The sequence below is a fragment of the Manacus vitellinus genome, unplaced genomic scaffold (genome assembly GCF_001715985.3).
Source record: "Manacus vitellinus isolate BGI_N305 unplaced genomic scaffold, ASM171598v3 scaffold_9_pilon, whole genome shotgun sequence".
NCBI classification, from domain to species: Eukaryota; Metazoa; Chordata; class Aves; order Passeriformes; family Pipridae; genus Manacus; species Manacus vitellinus.
The window spans coordinates 11,526,787-11,543,043 of record NW_021940917.1 but is presented as its reverse complement, the minus strand read 5'-3'; the positions used below and the strand labels follow the sequence as shown (position 1 = coordinate 11,543,043).

Here is a 16,257-nt window from a genome sequence, read left to right as displayed (position 1 = left end):
CTTCATCAAAAAAAAGGGGGGGGGGGAATCACTTTAATAGCAGATTTTACTTTCTTTGTTTTAACGACTCATCAAAGTCTAGAGATATCTTTCTGCAAGAAGCATCTCTGCAGTATTTTACTCAGTCCACAGAAGATTTGTTCCATTTTTGTGAAATACTGCATTTGTTGACATAATATTGCAAAGACATATGAAAATCCTGTGGCAGGTCCTGATGCAAATTCTTCAAGGTGTTGAGTGAATTATAGAAGCCATGACCTGTTGAATTTTATATGCTTTTTTACATCCACAGTCTATGTTTTTTGTGAAAATCTATATTTACATCTCTGTCTATTTATTAAATCTTACAAGTTTGCCTTCTTTTTGTGCTTAGTATTGAAATATTGATGGTTCTCTTTCTCAAAGTAACTTTTGGAAGTAAAGTCCATAGGGCATCACAGTAACAGCAGCACCGTGTTATTTATATTATCATTCCAATGGCATTTGAAGATTCACAGACATCTTTCTAGGCAACAGGTTTAAAAATAAAAACATTCCTGAGCTTGGGTGTACCTGGAGAGTGTCCTTCAGAAATTCTCTGCTGTTTGTGGTGTAAACATCTTGTGTACAGAGATTCGCAACAAAATTATACATGCAGCTAAGCTGTCAGACCCTGAAAACAAGAGTTCAGTTTTCACACTGAACATACTCTTTCTGCCACACCACTAAGAAACTAGTTGACAGGGCAAAGATTATCACGTTCTCAAAAATCCCATGGTAACCATTTCTCGTGGCTGGACTGGAAGAATTAAAACCTGATTTTACTCCTCTGGTTTACTTTCAAATGTTAACTCTTCAATCCTGTAGCATTAAATCATCTTCTTATCTACATATTTTAAATGCAGGTTAAGGTTAGCACTTGCACTGTTGTTTTTTGACATGGTGTAGCAGGCTTGCGAATGCAAACCTGAGAAAACTCCTGTGGCCTTATGAAGCACAGCAACACTGTGAGAAATTGCGGGTATAGCATTTACAACAGGCTTCCCATTAGGCCACATACACGATGGAGTTGCAGTATGGCAAACTTAAAAAGATGCACAGTTGTTAACCAAGACCCTAAAAATCAAACTTGCCCATGTTCATCAGATAAATTAACCATTTGGAGGATGGCATAGAGATGACAAGCTGTAATGTTTCCTTGGACTGTGAATGGTGTCAGGAAACAGTAGCTGAGAAGCTGATGCAGGACCTATGTACCATAAGCAGTTCCTCTCTGCTGCTGTCCTGCACGTAACTTATGAAAATTTGAGAGAAATTAACACATAAACCCAGTGCACTCTTTACACAAAAGCAATATAAACAGAGAAGAGATTGTATTTACTATGAAATAAAGCAAGCAGAGCTAGTCATTTTGGCAGTCAGTTTTGTTCTAAAAACTTTGAATGGAAATGTTAACTTAAACAGATCTTTTTTTTATCCAAATCTAATGCATTTTAGTCTCTAAGTTCTGAAATTAAAATAAGAAGAATTTATTTTATATTTCCATGTAGCACAGCTGGAGAACCTGGAACATTTATGTCATGGATAACACAGACATAAGTCTGTCAATTATGTTTTTTTAAATATTTGTTTCCTGTTACATAAAATGTAAAAATGAAAATATCTCTAAATAATATTTTTGATGCACATTTTTTAGTACTTGAGATGCTATCTAGCAGAAGATGAAGTCTGAAGAACTTGCAATAAAAATTTTTTTATTCTGTTCGTGCCTCAGGATACTTGATCTCATGTATGTATGAGAGGATGAATGCAGGTCTGCACACTGCGCTGAACAGACAACACAGCAGGAGAAAATTCCATTCCTCCTGTGCAGTGAAATCAGACAGAACTGGAGCATTTGATTTGGTTTTGCTGGGGTAGCCTGCCCTGGAAAATACTTTATTATAATCCTTTAGTGCTTTAAATTAACTCTCTTGTTTGTGAAAAATCAGTCCTGTGTGGAACTATGTCAGTGTACAAGCAGGCATCACTATGATATCATCAAGGTGTAGATAAAAGCAGTTTTGCTTACCACACAAAGGGGCATGTCTCTCTCTCTGCTTTCTTATTCCATTGTGACTCTGTTGACATTGGAGTCATTATTCCATATTTACACTGGTGAGACATGATCACAAGTGAGTCTCCATCAGGAGTTAAAGCCAGAGCATGGAGGGAAAAGTGTTCCTTTGAAGGGAGCATCTGAGCAATTCTACATTAGAAAGTATTATTTAAAAAAACAGCTAAGTGAGTACAGAACGTTATTGTGCTTCAAATCCCCGGAGGAAAGGTGATTAGAGGTAGTTGCTATTTTTTTCTGTAATATATTTGAATAGAATATGTTACTTGCATACGCTGCAGAAGCTGAGCACAAATTGCCTCACTAAGGTCTATTATTCTGGGGAACAGTGAGAATAACAAGCTGAGATACTGATGAACTCAGAGAAATATGAATAACACATTAACGCTCAGGATGTATCAATAGCATGCTGCCTGACACTGGGGACAAGCATCTTGAGGATACAAGGAATTGCAAGAATGGGTCATCAAAAGCACGTCTGGAGATGGGAGATTTTCAAGACCACTTCTCTAGGGAGGAGAGATTCAGCTTCAGGGGGTAAGAAATCTTGCCAATAATAAAAAAAAATAGGCGTTTTGTCTCTCAGATAGCATTAATCTCCATGTAAAAACTGGGGGGAGGCTAAGCAGGAGCAGGGACTTTTATTTTCACACACAAAGAACACAGTATGAGGATGTTTATGATACTCAGATGATTATATCTCAGGCTTACTGCTCTTCCAACCTAATTTCCTGCTTAAAGCCCAGGAGAGTGCGATGCATGAGAGCTTCAGCAGAGGGGGGGAGAAATACTGTTGAGAAACACTCCCCAGTTGGCCTCGTTATAAGATACCACAGCACAATGTAGTCAATGCTGTTGCAAAGAGTTGCAGGCATGAAAAAAAAAAAAAAACAACAAAACATTCTTTATTGAGAAACATTAAGAGTGCACAAAGAGGATTTTTTTTTTCTTTTGAGAGACTCTTTTCATCTGCATTTGGTGCAGTCTGTTGGATTAACAACACTTACACCAAAAGTACTCTTACCAGAGAAAAAGCAACCTGCTCCTTTTTTTGAGTGATGGGCTCTTTAGCCATCAGGGATTAGCTCTATCTGTCAAGTTTCAGTCAGTCCTTCTGAAATTGCCCAGCAGGATTCAGCAGTGGCTGGACTAAGCACACCAGCTTAAATCACATACCCTACAAAAAAGCTGCAGCAATGATAGCTTTGTCACTTTCAGCCCAACATCAGTAGCTTGCTCTCATTAAGGAGGAATTTGCAAAATTAAAGAACTGAATATGTATGTCAATGAGAATTTAAGATGTTGTATGCTGTAATTTGCCATTGATTATGATCAATCAGAGAAAATTCAGTTTCAACCCTTGATCGCTGTTGAAAGCTGCACTATACAGGGCAATCTAAGGTACTACTGAAGGAGAGCAGCAGGAAATTATACTGTACTTCACTGGTACAACCAATTCATTTAAGGAATCCAGTAGAAGCCAATAAACTCATAACTCTGATGTCATTATTAGCCTGAATGCAGTCTGAGAATTTCTGGGATTATAAAAAGCCTATTAAACTTAATGTTAGTGTACTATCATAGGCTAAAAAGTGGTATGACAGTTTGCACCTTCTGCCCCTCAACTCTGCCCTTCTGAGATCCCACCTTGAATACTGCATCAATGTCTAGGGTCTGCTGCAAAATAAGGATATGGACCTATTGGAGCAGGTTCAGAGGAGAGCCATAAAGATAATCAGAGTGATGGGATGCCACTCCTGTGAAGACAGCCTGAGAAAACAGTGTTCAGTTTGAAGAGAAGGATTCAAGAAACCTCATTGCAGCCTTTCAGTACTTTAAGGGAGTTTATCAAAAAGAGGAAGAGTGACTTTTACGAGGGCATGAAGTGATAGAAAAAAGGGTAATGGTTTTAAACTAAAAGAGGAGAGAGAAATTTAGATTAGATAGCAGGAAGAAATTCTTTACCCAGAGGGTAGTGAGGCACTGGCATAGATTTCCCAGGGAAGCTGTGGATGCCCCAACCCTGGCAGTGTTAAGGATCAGGTTGGATGGATCCCTAAACAACCTGACCTAGTGGGTGACATGCCATGGCAGCAGGATTGGAAATAGATAGCCTTTAAAGTCCCTTTCAATCCAAGCCATTTTGTTGATTCTATTATTCTGTTCTACTTAGAAAATAATTGCTTCTATATCCTAAATTATTATTTCTGAGGCACAAATAGGAAAAGTATTTTATAGTTTCATAAACCTCTTCAGAACTCAGAAAATTCTTCATCCAGAGGGTGATTGAGCACTGGAACAGGCTCCCCAGGGGAGTGCTCACAGCACCAAGCCTGCCAGGGCTGAAGAAGAATTTGGAAAATTCTCTCAGGCACATGGTGGAATTCTTGGGTTGTCCTATGCAAGGCCATGAGTTGGATTTGTGGGTACCTTCTAACTCAAGATATTCTATGATTCTGTGAAACCAAAAGCCTTGTGTCTGTACAAGGACGAGTAAGTGAGATGTGGGGGCATCAGGTTTTGCTGGTTTTACCACTGAGGTGACAGTCCACTTAAGTTTCATGCCCAGACTGTGTTCACCAAAAAAGAGAGAGCTATGTCTCTGTGTTTTCATCTTTACCAACACAGAATTATGCTTTTGTAAGTGTAAAAGAGGGTTCTGCAGTGGCTTGAGAAAGTCTTGGCCTGTTGAGGTTTCTGTGACCTCCAAAGACATCAAGTTATTATTCCTTGGCAGATGAGACCGTCTCTATATTCCAGGAAAGCCTTTGACCACTCCTACTGGTGGTAAAGCTGGAAAAGTTTTAACAGGGGTGTAAAATATCAAGTCAAAACAAAACAAAATTAAACACCCATATATAACCCTAGTTATGCAACATGAAAATGAAACAGTGAGTCGATAGGCTTTGGTTTTCCTTAAGATTGTGGAAAGCATTACGTGGCTTCAGTTGTAAGTTAGAAATATGAAAATCAAGTTTGTCCATTAGTTATAACTGTGGAGTTCTAGGGTGGTTGCCGTGCAAACACACATTGCAGTAGATTCATTCCTGTGGGGGAAGAGGGAGCAGGCACAGCCAGCTGTCAGGAGACATGGCACAATGGCCTGACTGGACATGATGGACACAATTACAACTGGGTGACTGGCTAAACTTTCACAAAAAGTCTTTGATTGGTACAGGGGCCCTATAGGTGGGAATTTCAGGCAGGTATCCAGATTTTCCCCAAGGAAGCTGTTGCTGTGTCTGCTGTTACTTGTATACTTAAACATGTTGGATTAACTTCCTAGGTGGTGTGAATCAAAGATTTGCCTGGTCTATTCCTGATGCAGAAGTGATCAAATCAGTCATTTATAAGTGGTCAATAGAAACTCTTCCTTCAGAATTAGTCATGTAAAATAGTTATTTCATATGTAGCTGAGACAATATATGTCAGCAGAGATCAATAAAAATTAAAAAATGCTTCTGCTAGGATGGTTTTATAGGACCAAGCCAGCTGGGTTTTAAGAACTGTGAAGGACGGAAGTTTGGAGAGGACGTCTTCATCCAGTTGAAGACATCTCTGTGAGGATACTTGCCACGGAGACTCCCATTGCCACCAGACAGAAAAGATGGCCACCTTACTGGGGCCATTACGTTTCCATGTGAACATTTTTGCATGTCAGGATCTTAATACATAAGGGTGGGGTTTTTTTCCTTTTTAGCAAACTGTCTTTAATGTGTAACAAATTCCCCTGTCATACTCACCTAGCAGACTACAAAATCAGGCTAACAACAAGGGTAACTCAGCTACTGTTGCTATGGTCTGGGTCTCAGATGGGATGCTTCCTACATTCAGTGCCTTCTTTGCAGTGGAGTCATTAATTTGGGGGGAAGGAGGGGATTTTTAGGTTTTTGAGGTATTTTCTTAGCTATGACAGCTGAGTGAAGTGGCTTTTCATGTCAAGAGTGTCAGCAGACCTTGATCTAGGTAAAACCTTCCCTTACTTTTCCCTTGCAATGTCAACCTATCTATACAGATTCCTTGTAGCACTCGGTAACTCAGGTGTATACTTAGTCTACTCAGATTTCTAATGTCCTTTTTAGAAGGTAACACATATGTAGGCATATTTGACAATAGCTGGACAAGAAGCAGATAAGTAATATGACATGGAAGAATTTCTTCCCATCAACTGGCCTCAACCTCTTCTGCTTCACCCCAGAAATTTAACTTCAGTTCTAGAAAACACCATTAGAAAAACATTCACTTTGTTAATTTGTGAATGAAGAGAGAGCCACCGTTTATATCTAGTTCTTGCTGAAAGGAGCCATGACTTGCTTTTCCATTTTTCCAGAAACAACATCATATGGGAGTTTGAATAGGCATGTCTCTGCTACATTATCTTGCACATGTGGGAAATGGGAGCTAAAAATTGCTCATTTTTGAGTAAATGTTCAGATTAACATGATTAAAATATTCAGTGAAAACTGAAGAGACAGAATGAGGTTAGAAACAGAGGGCTCCAACTACCAATGGCTGGACTTGGTGATCTTAGAGGTCTTTTCTGACCTTAACAATTCTATGATTCTATGATTTTTGAACTCTGGTAAAAGCACCTGTGAGATACTGGATTATTATATTAATTATTAGCTTGGACCAACTCATGTGTGTGTGTGTTGGGGAAAGGGACTGGTCAAATTTCAGGAAGGTGAGGTGATGCCCTAACCCACATTTAGCATGTCAGTGCTTTGTGGAATGCTTTATTTTGGTTGAATGTTACACTTTAAACTTTTGCCAAGATCTCTTAAAGTTTAGCAGTAAAAGTTCCTCCTGAGGAACTGTGTGCAGCTTTTCTCCTATACAGTCCCTCTTAAGGTGTTAAAAGAATTGAGGGCTCTTCTAATAATTTGGTGGGCAAATTTTTGGAGCCTTGTATATTTTTAAGTAAAATCCTTAGTTGAGCTCATAGCTTGAAACTTGGGGTCTTACAGGACCAAAGCTTTTTCTTCCAGTGAGGTTGATCTGGTTGTGAGTTGTGTATGATTGTTCCACTGCATATTTTATAGGACTCTATTCAAGTGTGCTTTCCACTACCACTGAGTTAAATGCCATTAACAGAACTAGTTAGCTCTTTTTTACATTCAAAAGTTGAGATCAAACATGTAAATACTGATATTAAGTTAAAGGTAGTTATGCATCTATAAGCGAAACTGAATTTCCAAACAAATAAACATTCTCCTATTTTTAGGTACATGCTAATACCAAAAAATCACATAAATAGAATGTAATTTGCTGTCACCAGACCCCATCCCCCTTCAGTGAAGTAGCTGAGTAACCTTGCCCATAAATTCTCTTGTCACCAAAGACATGCTTTATGGAACATTATGTCACTGTGAGCACTTCTTTTTCCCTGGTGCTATTACATCACATCACGTGTGGTACCTTTGGGAATGATGCAATGGCACAGCAGCTTGGCATACAGGGAGAAGCATTTCTAGGGGGGCACTATGGTGATGGAATGGATACCCATATGAAAACCTTTCATCACCAGTAAGCCTTGAAGCACAAGCAAAACACTTTTTTACATTAGGAAATGCCTCATTGAGGAAAAGCTAATACTTCAGTTCTCTGTGGATTAATTAGGAAAGGAGCCCCATCCAGGACCCACAATTGTTTACTTGAATAGTTTTCAAGGAAACTACAGTGTTTCAGCTGGGCTCTAATTGTGCCTGATGGACCCATTACTTTATAATTTGAGCAGCGTTGTAGAATTTTCCCCAGTGATTAATTAAACTGCCAGAGAAAATGCACATATATTGTTCAAAGCCAGTTGGGTCTTCTACCCCTCACTTACTAGGTTTAGTAAGACAATCCAGACTGGTGTGTGTCTTTGCTCCCCATCATGGCTCTGCCCTGCAGCTGGCCACAGGGGATCTCATAAGTCTCTAGAAATCTCAACTGCTTTTCACTTAGGCTTATTTCCTACAAAGGAAGTTTTCTGAATAAGGTTAAATGTGCAGCACTTGTGAAAAACCCTGTGCCTGTAGCCAAAGGCACTTAGAAGACAGGAAAGCTGTCACTTAACTGCTGTCCACTTCAGAAACCACTGAGGGCAGCAGGAAGCAAAAATGAATGGTAAGATGATTGCATCTTTTAAAATTTCTTTTCATTGCTGCTACTGCTACTGCCCTCTCAGTGATCTGACCTTTTATTATTCGATCTTTTTTTTCCTTCTTTAAATGCTGAGTGTTTTTCTGAGAAAGGATCACCCCAGCAACTTTGTCTTGTATAAGTGCAGCAAATGTAGAGAAGGAAGGGAGGGATGGGGAAAAGAGAACTTCTTAAAACTTTGTGTGAGGCTCACATATGGCCCAGGAAAAATAAAGAAAAGTCACAATTTAAAAGTTGCTCTGTGGTGTTTAATACCTTTCTGAGATGAAAGGGTGAATATCTGGACTGTGTAGGTTCTGAGTGAGAAGCTAATATCCCTGCAGTCTCTAACTGACATTGTTTCAATATTTGAATCTACGTGTTTCCACATTTAATGTGTATAGAACTGTCTTTCTAGGGACCCCTTTCCATGCTTGAAGTAGCTTGAGTATTTACTTTTGAGGAGTGTTGGAGTTATTTTTACTGTAGATCTATTAGTAGTTTCATATGAGGTCCAGTGTGCTTAGGCATATCATTGTTTGTAAACACAGGCACTTCTAATCAGCAAAGTATTAGATGAAGTCTTCACTCACAGAGAAGTTGATGAAGACAAAAAGTCTGTCTTGACAATTGATCAATGCTTAGTGCAGCTCCGTTTGCTGAGTCAAGGCTCGTTGTGTTACGATTTGTGTGTACTTGGGGAATTGTTCTTGTCTCCACTCCATTTGTCTTCTGGTGTGATTTCTGTACAAAACGCCGTGCAGAATCCAAAATTACAGACACACTACATCCTGAAGTGCATTACAGGCTACCCCAAAGTTATTAAGTCCATACTGATCAGCTCTGTGCTCATCTGCCTGCATTACTTGCTGGATTGAAACTGCATATACTCATCATCATCCAGCCTCATTCCAGTATGGGATATCATGGTGTTGATCTGTTTGCATTGCTCTGAAAATTTTGACAGAAGGTTTTGTTATTTAAAAAGGTTTTCGCAGAAGTGACTACATTTTATGCAGAACTCTGATACCAAAGATAAAATTTGCAGAGAATAGCAATGCTCTATCTGAAGATCCAGGCTGAAGATGCTCTATGTCGTTAAACGCATCTAAATGAGAAACAGCCCATTGCGAAAAGTTTAAAAGAGAGGCCATAAGAGAAAGCTGCAAATGATGGTACACTCTGTTGGGTCTGGCTGACCCATAGCAACCCTCATGGTGCTGTGCTTTGTACTGGTAGCTAGAACAGTGTTGGTAGCACACCAGTGTTTTTGGCTACTGCTGAGCAGTGCTTGCACACCAGCATCAAGGCTGTTCCTCCAACATTCCACCCCCACCAGTAGGCTGGGGGTGGGCAAGATCTTGGGAAGGAACATAACTAGATCAGCTGACCCGAACTGACCAAAGGGATATTCCATACCATATGACACTAGCTCAGATATAAAAGCTAAGAAAAGGTGGAGCGAGGGTGGACATTTAATATTTAAAGGGTTTGCCTTCCAGAGTAACAGTTATGTGTGCTTGCCAGAGGGAAATAGAGAATAAAACCCTTTTTTTTTTCCCTATTTGCTTGTGCATGCATAACCTTTCACTTTTGCTTTATTAAACTCCCTTATCTCAACCTACAAGTTGTTTTCTCTCTTATTCCCTCTCCCCTGTGCAGCTGAGGAGGAGTGATAGAGAGGCTTGGTGGTCACCCGGTGTTCAGTTAAAGTTAACCCACTGCTCACACAAACTATAGAACAAAACATATTTTACAATCCTATTTTATTCTTCAAAAACACTGCTTTTTTTCAGTGTTTAATTATGGCACTCATACAAATAATTATTTATTTGTAACAGAAAGCTTAGGCGTCTGTAAAGGATGTCTCCTTTACAAGGTTAAATGAATCCTCTGTGACAACCTAAATTTCCCTAGGAAGCTCAATTTCAGTGACTCCTTTCACCCAATAAAGATGAAATGATCTGCAAAGAGTTAAACAAGAAATAAAATTGTAATCTGAATTCATAATCTGAAGTTAAAACCAGTATGCATATTCTTTCTGCCCATAGAAAACTTCGAAATTACTATGAAAACCTAGTCATTCCAGAAATTTGCTAATGCAGTAAGAAGAAGAAGAAGATGAGAAACTATTTTAAATGACAAATATAAAATATTTAATAAATATTTTATAAGTAGTGCAATCAACTTTTGTCAGACTGACCTTTTTAAGCATTGATTTTTTTTGTGGTGACTTGCTCTCTTTTACCTGGGGGGGAAAAAAGTAGATTCAAAAAAGACTATAATGTTTGAATACCCCAGAGGTATTGGAAAAAAACATGTGCTTTGAAATCACTAATATTTGTGAAATCTAAAAAACTGTGAAACTTTTCCCTCTATAATAATAAACTAATCAGTGAGACAGGCTGGGTATTCCACAGTACATTTTTCCACATGGGGCATAGTGTGAATCTTTCAATTATTGAAAATAATTTATTCATTAAAATATTATTATATATAATCTGTCACCAGGTATAGTTTCCAATCCAAATTAATTGCCTCCAGTACTGCACAGTACACATAAGAAGAAGCAATCCCTCCAAAGAACTTGCATGTGAAACGTACAGTATACACATTAGGGGATATAGGCAAAAACTGTGGAAGCGTTGAAGACAGAAATGTGAATTTCTTTGAGGCCTAGTAGAAACTGCTGAATGAAAATGTGTTACAATTCGAGGGGTTTCTGGGGGGTCACTGCCGGCCGCTCTGTGAAGGCTTTCAGGGCTGGAATCCCCCCCCTGCCGCCTGTCCCTCGTGGCAGGGACAGGCAGTGGGGGTACTTAAGCCAGGAGACAAAGACCACGTAGCACGCCGGGAATCCACCAGCCTTTATTCAAATTTCCCACAGCTTATAAGGGCTGCTGTGCCCAAGAGGGGATTGGCCATTTGGCTAGCCAATGCAAGGAGACAATATAATAACTATGGCAACACAGAAACCAATGGTAGACAAGTGAGTTAACAACTTCCAAACCCCGGCAAAAATGTGTGCTCTTACTTTAGTCTCTGTCCATACCTTGAACCACATGTCTATGTGGCCTGAATATTTGCAATATCATAGAAACCATTTCCATTTATAACACTTCTGTACTGCAGAACTAGAAGTTTCTGCTTTGCTCTCTTGCTCACCACAAAGCTGGTCAACTGTATCAGTGGGAATGGGAAGCATATGCAGGCAGGCCCAACCAGCGATTTTGATTGTAACTGTCCTCCTTTATGAATAGTTTGATTGTTGCAGGATTTTCATGTGGTTTTGGTTTTCTGTTTTTCAAATTTGTGAATGGATGCTACCTCCACCTGTAAGTCATATATGGCACTATTGTCAAGGTGGTATTGTCAGGCTCAATAGGACAGACTTAGATCTGCTGGTGAGTGCAGTTATCTTATTTCAAGGTTAGATTGGTACAGTTTCTCTTTGTCCCAATTTGTTATCTCAAGGATACAGATCCATTGAGTGTTCAGCTACTCATTTTTGCAGTCATTTGAGATAGTCACTTCATTTCATAGCCAGATTTTACTGACTTCCTTCTTGCAAGAGTTTGATGTCATTGCTATGATAGTTTGCATCCTTAGAGAGAGGGAATGTGAGAAATGACGGCCAAGGTCACCCTAGAGTACTTTTATGAAAACCAAGAAGCTGTGAGATCTGCGCCCTCTCCCATAGCATGATTCGAATTGAGTCTGTTTTGTGACAGGACTCTGATGAGGAGGAAAAGGGGAAACAGCATCCTGGGTGGGTGTTTGGGGAAGGAATTTCCCAGGCTTGTGGAAATGAGCCTTACAAACCTTGCCAGCAATCAGGGCTTAGCTAGTGAACTACCAGCTGCCTGGTCCTCTGCATAGCAAGGGAGCAGCAGTTTGAGTGATCTCATACAATCGATTTTCTGCTGTCTCCTGACAAATGAGCCTGCTCTTTATTAGCCCTGCTCATAGTCTCAAAAGGCAAAGCACTGCTCATGTAATTCTTCCCTGCACTTACAAAGTGCACTTGTTATCATTCAAAGTGTTCTGTTCTTTTACAGTTTTTAAAAATTAATGATTTAATTTGTTCTTTTCCCCCACACTTTTTTTATCTTTTTATTTCCGTTTTACAATTAAGACACTGTGTCCATAGACACAGTGGAAATGTGCATGGACTTGAAAAATTTCCGATTGTATCACAGAGTCTCAATTTATTGTGATTTTGCTGCAATTTAAGAAACACATTCTCCATGTTATAGAAAACTGGAGGAGTCACCTTGGTGGAGACCCATTTTACCCCTGGTGTCACTGCATTCCTCATCCACCTGACAGGTAGATGGAGAAGAAGCTTGGAGAGACAAAATGCTCCCATTTTCCCATTTGCATGACTACTTGTATCTTTAGATCTCCTCCTCTGGTTTTAGTTTAACTCCTCTGGAAAGAATGTAATACTGCTAAAGGACTAGATATAATTCTCCTATTTTATACTCAATCCCCTAGGCAGGCCCACCTGCCTCCCTAAAATTTTTCCACCTTTTAGTTTGATACCTGCCTATGTCAATAAAGATGTCAGCTGTGGTTCTATGACAAGATCTGAATTTCAGCTGCTGGAAAATATGCATCCCGCTGACAGCCGTGGCAGGATTCCTTGCTTCTCGAAGAACATAATTGCAAAAAGACTGTTTTTTGAGAATAGGGAATGTAGACCACATACGGCCCTTGATTGTGCTGATGTAACCCCCGTCCTTCCTTAAGTAATTGCCAAAATGCAAATGAAATTTTAACTCCAAAGCTTTATGTTATTACTGTTATATCAGGTTTGGGGCTTAAAAAACGTAAACAACAAGCCAATATGAATGACTTTCTATGTCTTCAGAATCTATTATTACAGTTCAAGAGAATGAAGTGTTGTAGAAAGATTACAACCCACAATAAGACCCAGAGTCCAATAGCCAAGTGCCCCTGAGAAAAAGAAGTACACTCTTCCTCTTTTTTTTTTTTTTGAGCTATCTCAGAGAAGAGTTACACCAGGTCACTTTAAATTAGTCACAGAAATGGCAAGAAAAATAAATGGTACAATCTTAATATAAGATACATGGAATGAACTTCCTAGAAGCTGTTTGCTGGCTTAAAAAATTATGATAAAAAGTTCTGACATTTTAAAATTACTGGAAATTATGAATGAATCATGTTAACTGCCTGGATTTGATAACAGTAATTAATCTTGAGAAACATGAATTAAGACTCTCACATAAGTTCTACAAGGATACTTGAGCCTTGATTTGGCATTCAGTGCTTTCAGATTAGTCTCATACCTGGCACAGAACTGGGAAGCAGTTCTGCAAATATAACAAATATTTTTACATTTACTCTGGGCTGAAGACTCTGAGTTCTTTCACATCTTCACCATCATCCTCTCCTCACCCCTTCCCCAGCCTCCCCTAGGTCTGTTAGAAGTAGTCATTTGTAGCAGCTGATATAGTTTCAAAACATAAATTTTGACTTAATTCTCAGCACCAGACCAGAACAAGGGACTTCTAATTATTTATGCTGTGTCCTTCCATAGCCTCTCTTTAGCATAAAGAAACCTACAAGGGTATGCTAAAGGCAAAATAAAAATATCTTGAGATTTTAGATAAGTCGTGAGAGAATTGTGGGAAAAAATGCAAGGCAAAATTTGTATCAGTAATAAGTTCCAACATTTGTAGGGATTATAGTGGAAATGATACTTGGTTATGGGCAAAACCAAGAACACTGGGCATTTATATAAGCTTGTTTGGTGTATTGTCTATATCATTAAATCAGATGGGCCCAACCAGCAAAGTGGAGCACTGGTTCACCAACACCAACTATAATAACTATTGTTTTCTACCTATGTGAGCTAACACTTAGAAAATACACAGCTGTGCTTTGAAATGTACTTGTGGCAGGGGCCCCTCTCATCAGACAACAATTCTGTGAACAAAACTTTGTCCATTTCTGTTCCAGATGTCATACAGTGCCACAGCAGTGCTCTCCCCCCACTTCAACAGTTACTGTCTTACCTTGAGAAGACCCTTTTGAGACGAGGAAAACGAATGCTAAACCAAGACCAAAAGATTGGACTAGATGATACAGGCAGCCTAATCAGTAGGATTAGGAAGCATAAAGGAACAAGTAGAAACTGGGAACAAAAGACTGGTGTAGAAGTGCAGACAAGTCTTAAATCTAACCAGGGATTTGTGACAATAGTCCACAAAGTAGATAGTCAAAATTTTTTGGCCCAGTGTTAAGGAGAATCATTAAAAATATTTAGTGGAAAAGAAATGCCTGTGTTGTGAGCAAATCTTGTGTATGTTGAAAACCAAGGTCCACTGGGGTTCACATTATCTGAAAAGTTAAAGTCAAGACAAAACAGAATGGATGATCTTAAAGGAAGAATTTGCTTCTTGTTTACTGAGTGGTCAACAGTCTTTGTGGGGAAAAGTATCATGTATTTAAAGGGTACTATAACACAAATAACCTAAAATGGAGAAGGTATTCTATTCTTGACAACCCTGAATCTTGTATTTCCCAGCATTTCACTTTAATTCTTTGCAATCTTAATTTCTTCTTTAAATGAAATGAGTGTTAAAATTAATGTAACTCTTTCTTCTCCAAAAAGTCCTGGGTTGGGTTTATTTTTATCAAAATTGAATGTGAAGTACACTTGTCCAAGTAGATGTCTGTATGTGTGTTAGGAGCATGTATATATTGCCTTAGGAATCAAATTTTAGATCAAGTCATTTGCCCTACCAAGAAATATCTCCTACATATAGTAATGGCATCTTGGAGTTTGAAACAAACTATTTCAGAAGCAACCTGGCATCACAAAAGCATGAATGGGAAAAGTATTATTAGATGAAACATGACAGTAAGCTCAGAACAAGGGTATTTTTGGTTTTGTCCTGGTGTTTTTAAGGAATAATGTATTCACAGCATGGTGAATTTTTCTGAACTTGTAGCACATGAGACTTAAGGGACTACATGTCAGAGAGATTCAATTAAGCAAAACATTAGTGCTCAGAGATGTTTGATTTTAAAGACCATATTCTTGAAATTTTAAAGTGGGTAAAATGTATTTCACTATTTGAAGTATGTAAGCCACAATGCCTTGGAGACAAGGATGACATAAGGAATTGCAGTTTAAGAACATGGTTGATTTTTCATGAGCCGTAAAGGAGCAGCAATGAACCTAAACACCTAAAAGTTTGCACAGCTACACTGGCTTTTGAAGATAGTTTGATTATTTTGTTATTCCGAAGGTGTGCTTTCAGTATTAGGTTGGAGAAGACCTCCTGCCATCTCAGCTCAGTCAGAGTGGGGCTGAAGAGTCAAAGTTTGTCAGATTCTGCCCAATTTTCAAAGACTTAAAAAGTTTAGACCTTTTAAAGCAAAACAGCAGTGTCCACCTGATTCTGTGGCTCCATATGGAAACAAACTTCCAAAGCAGCTGATATAGCCTCCCCTGGGACAACCTTGCAGAGTACCTATGTAAGGACTGAAAAAGAAAGAAAACTGGAGAGACAAACACAGGCATAAATTAGGAAAGACATTTTGGCTGTCTGCTAGGCATCTGCACCTAGTAAATAGAGCTGAAGTTGTGGTATAATTACAGGATATGCAGTTCCTTCCCTAGGGCTCTTTTATAAGTGTAACGTTCACGGGCCTGGGCCCCTTTCAGCTGTATTCAGCTTAATACCGTGGAACTTAGACCTGGCATGACAAGAAACTGAGAGCAAAATCACCTTTTATTTGGTCACCAGCACTCACTAGTTTTGATGCATATGACCAGGTTTTGTGAACAACTGCAGAACATGGCAGGAAAGAGGGGGATATGATATAAATTGTCCTCAGGTCACTAAATAACCAGTAGCATCTGTTAGCACTACTATGATCTGCACTACCCAAGCTCATAAGTGGGGGTATGTCTTCACATTTTCCTTCATTCTAGGGTTGCATTAGTCAGAAGTGAGTCCTGCTTGTAGTCACTATGGACATAACTGGCCACAGTTATCCAT

General features: G+C 39.1%; 1 protein-coding gene across 3 annotated transcripts in view; it reads left to right on the top strand.

Annotated features, from left to right (window-relative positions):
* LINGO2 (leucine rich repeat and Ig domain containing 2) overlaps window positions 1-16,257 on the top strand; it is a 162,315-nt gene that overhangs the window by 90,259 nt on the left and 55,799 nt on the right. The window contains exon 1 of one of the 3 annotated variants that reach the window (XM_018086188.2): window positions 2,539-2,632. The exons of the other annotated variants lie outside the window; for them this stretch is intronic. The gene's annotated coding sequence lies outside the window, so the exon portion shown is untranslated. Of the gene's footprint in view, window positions 1-2,538; window positions 2,633-16,257 lie in introns of those variants that run through there. 3 annotated transcript variants of the gene reach the window in all.